Source organism: Myotis myotis, unplaced genomic scaffold (assembly GCF_014108235.1).
Source record: "Myotis myotis isolate mMyoMyo1 unplaced genomic scaffold, mMyoMyo1.p scaffold_m19_p_4, whole genome shotgun sequence".
In the NCBI taxonomy this organism is placed as follows: domain Eukaryota; kingdom Metazoa; phylum Chordata; class Mammalia; order Chiroptera; family Vespertilionidae; genus Myotis; species Myotis myotis.
In genome coordinates this window covers 97346405-97353989 of record NW_023416346.1, presented here as the reverse complement: position 1 = coordinate 97353989, position 7585 = coordinate 97346405, and the positions used below count along the sequence as shown (strand labels likewise).

At 37.9% G+C, this 7585-nt stretch overlaps 1 pseudogene; it reads left to right on the top strand.

Annotated features, from left to right (window-relative positions):
- The first annotated feature begins 6147 nt into the window (after positions 1 to 6147).
- On the top strand, positions 6148 to 6743 carry LOC118654597 (annotated as a pseudogene).
- Positions 6744 to 7585: the final 842 nt, after the last annotated feature.

Below are 7585 nucleotides of genomic sequence, written 5' to 3'. Positions count from 1 at the left end.
AAAGAATTAGAAAGAGAGCAACAAGAAAACCCCAGAGTGAGCAGAAGGAAGGAGATAATAAAGATTAGAGCAGAAATAAATGACATAGAGACCAAAAAAACAATACAGAAAATCAATGAAACCAAGAGCTGGTTCTTTGAAAGGATAAACAAGATTGACAAACCTCTAGCCAGACTCACCAAGAAGCAAAGAGAGAGGACCCAAATAAACAAAATCAGAAACGATAGAGGCGAAATAACAACAGACCCCACAGAAATACAAATGATTGTTAAAAAATACTATGGACAGCTCTACTCCAACAAACTAGACAACCTGGAGGAAATGGACATATTCCTAGAAAAATACAACATTCCAAAACTCAATCAGGAAGAATCTAAAAATCTCAACAGGCCAATAACTATGGAAGAAATTGAAGCAGTCATCAAAAAGCTTCCAGCAAACAAAAGCCCAGGACCAGACGGCTTCACAGGGGAGTTTTACCAAACATTCAAGGAAGAACTAAAACCTATCCTCCTCAGACTACTACAAAAAATTCAAGAGGAAGGACCACTTCCAAGCTCATTCTATGAAGCCAGCATCACCCTAATACCAAAACCAGGTAAAGACAACACAATGAAAGAGAATTACAGGCCAATATCCCTCATGAACATAGATGCCAAAATCCTCAACAAAATCTTAGCAAATCGGATCCAGCAGTACATCAGAAAGATCATACACCATGACCAAGTAGGATTTATCCCAGGGATGCAAGGATGGTACAATATCCGCAAATCAATAAACGTGATACATCACATAAAAAAATTGAAAGAAAAAAACCACATGGTCATATCAATTGATGCAGAAAAAGCATTTGACAAAATTCAACACCCATTTTTGATAAAAGCTCTCAGCAAGGTGGGAGTAGAAGGATCATACCTCAACATAATAAAAGCCATATATGACAGGCCCACAGCCAACATCATACTCAATGGACAAAAACTAACACCATTTCCCCTAAGAACAGGAACAAGACAAGGATGCCCCCTCTCACCACTCCTGTTCAACATAGTACTGGAAGTGCTAGCCATTGCAATTCGGCAAGAAGAAGAAATAAAAGGCATCCAAATTGGAAAAGAGGAAGTAAAACTGCCCTTATTTGCAGACGACATGATATTATACATACAAAACCGTAGAGACTCCATCCAAAAGCTACTGGACTTAATACATGAATTTGGCAATGTAGCAGGATACAAAATTAACCCCAAGAAATCCGAGGCATTTCTATACACCAATAGTGAACTTTCAGAAAGAGAGATTATAAAAACAATCCCGTTTACCATCGCACCAAAAAAATTAAGCTACCTAGGAATAAACTTAACTAAAGAGGTAAAAGACCTCTACTCAGAAAACTACAGGACGTTGAAAAAAGATATAGAGGAAGACATAAACAGATGGAAGAACATACCGTGTTCATGGATTGGTAGAATCAACATCATTAAAATGTCCATACTACCCAAAGCAATCTATAAATTCAACGCACTTCCCATTAAAATACCAACGGCATACTTCAGAGATCTAGAACGAACTCTCCAAAAATTCATCTGGAATAAAAAAAGACCCCTAATAGCTGCAGCAATCCTGAAAAAGACCAAAGTAGGTGGGATCTCAATACCAGATATCAAGATGTATTACAAAGCCACTGTTCTCAAAACTGCCTGGTACTGGCACAAGAATAGGCATATAGATCAATGGAATAGAATAGAGAACCCAGAAATCGGCCCGAACCAATATGCTCAATTAATATTTGACAAAGGAGGCAAGAACATACAATGGAGCCAAGATAGTCTCTTCAATAAATTGTGCTGGGAAAATTGGACAGATATATGCAAGAAAATGAAACTAGACCACCAACTTACACCATACACAAAAATAAACTCAAAATGGATAAAGGACTTAAATGTACGACAGGAAACCATAAAAATTCTAGAAGAATCCAAAGGCAACAAAATCTCAGACATATGCCGAAGCAATTTCTTCATTGATACAGCTCCTAGGGCACTTGAAACGAAAGAGAAAATGAACAAATGGGACTACATCAAAATAAAAAGCTTCTGCACAGCAAAAGAAACCATCAACAAAACAACGAGAAAACCCACTGTGTGGGAAAACATATTTGCCAATGTCATATCTGATAAGGGCCTAATCTCCAAAATTTATAGGGAACTCATACAACTTAACAAAAGGAAGATAAACAATCCAATCAAAAAATGGGCAAAGGACCTAAATAGACACCTTTCAAAAGAGGACATTCAGAAAGCCAAGAGACATATGAAAACATGCTCAAAGTCACTAATCATCCGAGAGATGCAAATCAAAACAACAATGAGGTACCATCTCACACCTGTCAGACTGGCTATCATCAACAAATCAACAAACGACAAGTGCTGGAGAGGATGTGGAGAAAAAGGAACACTTGTGCACTGCTGGTGGGAATGCAGACTGGTGCAGCCACTATGGAAGACAGTATGGAGTTTCCTTAAAAAACTGAAAATGGAACTCCCATTTGACCCTGTGATCCCACTTCTAGGAATATATCCCAAGAAACCAGAAACACCAATCAGAAAGGATATATGCACCCCTATGTTCATAGCAGCACAATTCACCATAGCTAAAATCTGGAAACAGCCTAAGTGCCCATCAGTAGATGAATGGATCAGAAAACTGTGGTACATCTACACGATGGAATACTATGCTGCTCTAAAAAGGAAGGAACTCTTACCATTTGCAACGTCATGGATGGAACCGGAGAGCATTATACTAAGTGAAATAAGCCAGTCAATGAAGGAAAAATACCACATGATCTCACTCATTCATGGATAATAGAGACCATTATAAACTTTTGAACAATAATAGATACAGAGGCAGAGCTGCCTCAAACAGATTGTCAAACTGCAGCAGGAAGGCCGGGGAGGGTTGCGGGGCAGGAGGTAGGGGGGTAAGAGATCAACTAAAGGACTTGTATGCATGCATATAAGCATAACCAGTGGACATAAGACATTGGGGGATAGGGGAGGCTAGGGGACTGTCTAGGGCGGGGGGATAAAATGGACACATATGTAATACCCTTTGTAATACTTTAAGCAATAAAAAAAAAAAAGATATACTAGACAAGAAAATAAAAAATAAAAAATAAAAAAATAAACAGTTTCCCACAAAAACTAAACACACACACACACACACACACACACACACACACACACACACACATCAATCCAATTAAAAAATGGGCAAAGGAACTGAATAGACACTTCTCCAAAGAGGACATATAGATGGCCAACAGACACATAAAAAGGTGCTCAATGTCATTAGTCATCATAGAAATGTAAATTAAAACTACAATTTTTACATATCATCTCACACCTATTACAATGCTATCATCAATAAATCAACGTACAAATGTTGGCAAAGATGTGGAAAAAAGGAAACCATTGTGTACTGTTAATTGGATTGCAGATTGGTGCTACCACTATTGAAAACAGTATGAAGTTTCCTCAAAAAATTAAAAATGAAACTTCCTATGACCCAGTGATTCCACTTCTGTGAATATATCCTAAGGATCCCAAATACTGATTTAAAAGAATATATGCACCCCTATGTTCATTGCAGCTCTATTTATAATAGCAAAGATTTGGAGGCAGCCCAAGTGTCCATCAGTAGATGTGTGGATAAAAACCTATGGTCCATTTACACAATGGAATACTACTCACCTGTAAAAAAGAAGGAAATCATACTTTTTGCAACAGCATGGATGGACCTGGAGATTATTATGCTAAGTGAAAAAAGGTAGTCAGAGAAAGACAAATTCCATATGATTTCATTTATATGTGTAATCTAAGGAACAAAAACCTCAGTAACAAACAAAATAGAAACAGACTCATAAATACAGAGTTCATTATGCCAGTTGTGGGACTGGAGGAGGATTGTGGGACTGGGCCAGGTGGTGAATGCATTAAACAAACAAATAAAAAAGAACACCAAAAAACCTCATAGACCTAGACAACAGTATGGTGATTGCCAGAGTGAAATGAGGGGGAACTAGAGGAGGGTATAGGGGCAGAAAAAAAATAATGTAACCAAAAGCTGATTCTTTAAAAAGATTGACAAAATCAATAAGCCTCTAGCCATAGCGAATAAGAAAAAGAGAGAAGACACGAATTATAAATATACAGGAGGCATCACTACAGATCCTATGGAAATTAAAAAATAATAAAAATACTATGCACAACTCTATTCCCACATATTTGATAACCTAGGTCAGTGGTCAGCAAACTGCGGCCCCTTGAGTGTGCCTCTTCCACAAAATACCACGTGCGGGCGTGCATGTACAGTGTGATTGAAAGTTTGTGGCCACACTCAAGGGGCCAAAGAGCCGCATGTGGCTCGCGAGCCGCAGTTTGCCAACCACCGACCTAGGTGAAATGGACCAATTCCTTAAAGTTCGTAATTTTTCATAACTCACACAAAGAATAAATAGACAATCTAAATAAACCTGTAACTATTAAAGAAATTTGAATCAATGATCAATAATGTTCCAAACCTGAAAGTGTCAGCGTCAGATAGGTTCATTGTTTAATTCTACCAAACATTTAAGGAAGAAATTATAGCAATTCTTTACAATCTCTCTCAGAGGCTAGCGGCAGAGGAAATACTTCCTAAATCATTCTGAAGCCAGCATTACTCTAATATTACAACCAGGCAAAGCATTAAAGAAAAAAACTGTGGGCCAATATCTTTTATAAATATAGGTGTGGAATTCTTCAACAAAACATTAGTGAACTGAGTCCAACAATGTATAAAAATAACTATACATAACAAAAGAATGGGATTCATCTCAAGTATGCATTAAAAACCAGTTAATGTAATCCATCACACCAACAAACTAAAAATAAAAAATCAACATGTTGTTATCAATAGACGCAGGATAGGTTTTTTGCAAAATTCAACACTTTTTTTTAATTAAAAAAACTCTCAGTAATCTAAGAAAATTAATGATAAACACTTCTTCAACTTGGTAAATAATACCTGCCAAAAACTTATAGCTAACAACATATACAGTACTAGGCAAAGATGTCCACTCTCACCAATGATTTTCAATATTTTATTGGGAGTTCTATATAATGCAATAGACACAAAAATAAAATAAAAGGTATCTAAATTGGGAAAAAAGAAATAAGGATATTTTTTCCATTAATTTTAGAAGAGAGACACAGAGAGAGAAACATTGATATGCTAAAGATACATTGACTAGTTGCCTCCCACACACACCTGGGGATCAAGCCTGCAATTGAGATATGTGCCCTTGACCAGAATTAAACCCAAGACCCTTTAATCAGTGGGCTGACGCTCTAACCACTGAGTAACCGGTCAGGGCAAGGTGAGTTTTTATTTAAAATAAAACTAAATTCCTGTTTATCAAACTCATGTAGCTTTTGCCCAGCCGAGACTTCATATTTTGGTCTTATTCCCTCATACCTGGCTGGTGCATTTATTGGTTCCCATCTGCAAATGAATGACACTTTGGCCATCTTTTAATTTTCCTTCATCAAAACGTTATGTTTGTTTTTTTGCACACTTCACTCCAATGTTGATGGTGATATGGAATCCTTTTGTTGCCAGAATCACCAGCATCGTTTGAACTTGAGTCGTGTTTCCATTCTCAAAAAGAACATTTGCTTCAAATATGTCATGGGGCTTCATACCATAAGCCTGAATAGCTTTAATGAAGTTGTCAAAATTCTCCCACTGAAGCCAATTTAATGAGGACTCACTGACTTTCACTGAGCCTGTAGCTTGTTTATGAATTTGCAGAGGATTGTGCCTATCACCTCCTAAATCTAATTGCAGAAATCTTCCTCTGCTTGATGGTCATACTTGGAAGCAACCTTGTTCTTAACCTCTGCCAGCAGAGAGCCCATACCTTGTTGAAGTGGGTCATGGTGGTTGGGTGCACAAAGAGGCTGTGCTCTGCTCCCAGCCTCACACTTGACTTTGAACTCCTGTCCTGGAACTGGCCCCATCGCAGATGCTTGGAGCTGGCAGATGCTCAGAGCTACAATTTTAAATTTAAATATTTATTTTAGGCTCTCTTTGCCACATCCACTGCAAAGGATGAAGACCATTCTCAGCAATCAGACTGTTACCATTCCAGAAAATATGGACATCACTCTGAAGGGATGCACAGTTATTGTGAAGGGCCCCAGAAGCACCCTGTGGATGGACTTCAACCACACCAATGTAGAACTCAGTCTCCTAAGAAAGAAAAAGAAGAGGCTTCAGTTTGACAGATGGTGGGGAAATAGAAAGGAACTGGCCATGGTTCACACTATCTGCAGTCATGATCAAGGGTGTTACACTCAGCCTCTTATACAAGATGAGGTTGGTATAAGCTCACTTCCCCATCAAAGTTGTTATTCAGAAGGATGGTTATCTTGTTGAAATCAGAAATTTCTTGAGTGAAGAATACATCTGCAGGGTTTGGATGAGATCATGCGTTGCTTGTTCATTATCTCACGCCCAGAAAGATGAGTTGATTCTTGAATGAAACAACATTGAACTTGCACCAAATTCAGCTGCTTTGATTCAGCAAGACACATCAGTTAAAAACAAGAATATCAGAAAAATTTTGGATGGTATCTATGCTTCTGAAAAAGGAACAGTTCAGCAGGCTGATGAATAAGATCTAAGTTGTCCAGCTATAGAAACAGCAAGATGCCAAATAATGCTTCAGACTTATCTGCAACATTTTAAAGATGCAATAAAAGTCATGTATTGAAAATATAAATATTTATTTTAAGCATTTAAATTATTTTTATTGATTGATTTAAAAGATAGAGAAAAAGAGAGAGATAGGTAGAGAGAGAGAGAATCATTGATTTGTTGTTCTACTCATATATGCATTCATTGGCTGATTCTTGTATGTGCTCTGACCTGGATCAAACTCACAACTTTGGCATATGGGACAAAGCTCTAATCCAGTGGTCGGCAAACTCATTAGTCAACAGAGCCAAATATCAACAGTACTTCTTCAAAATAGACTCGCCCAGGCCGAAAACCGACTTCTGCGCATGGGCTACGAAGTTTCAATCGCACTGTACGTGCGCGCCTGCACGTGGTATTTTGTGGAAGAGCCACACTCAAGGGGCCAAAGAGCCGCATGTGGCTCGTGAGCCGCAGTTTGCAGACCGCTGCTAATCAACTGAGCTACCTAGCCAGGGCTATTTAGGTTATTTTTGTTCCCTATCTTCTACCAATAAACTGTAGGTCCATAAGAGTTAGACTCATAGTTTGTTCACTGCTATATTATTACTACTCAGAACATTACCTGACTCATGGCAAGTGTTCAAAAAAATCTACCCAATAACAAATGTAAGCATGACTGAATAGATGAATGAAAGCTATTTCAGTATAATGAAAAATGTTTTTTAGATGCTATCTTAATCTATTCAACATGTTAAATATGCCCTAGTTTGTTTGTTTGTTTGTTTTTAAGTATAGTTTTACTAGGGCCCCAGTAAATGAATTCATGCACCTTTAAAGGAACTGTGGG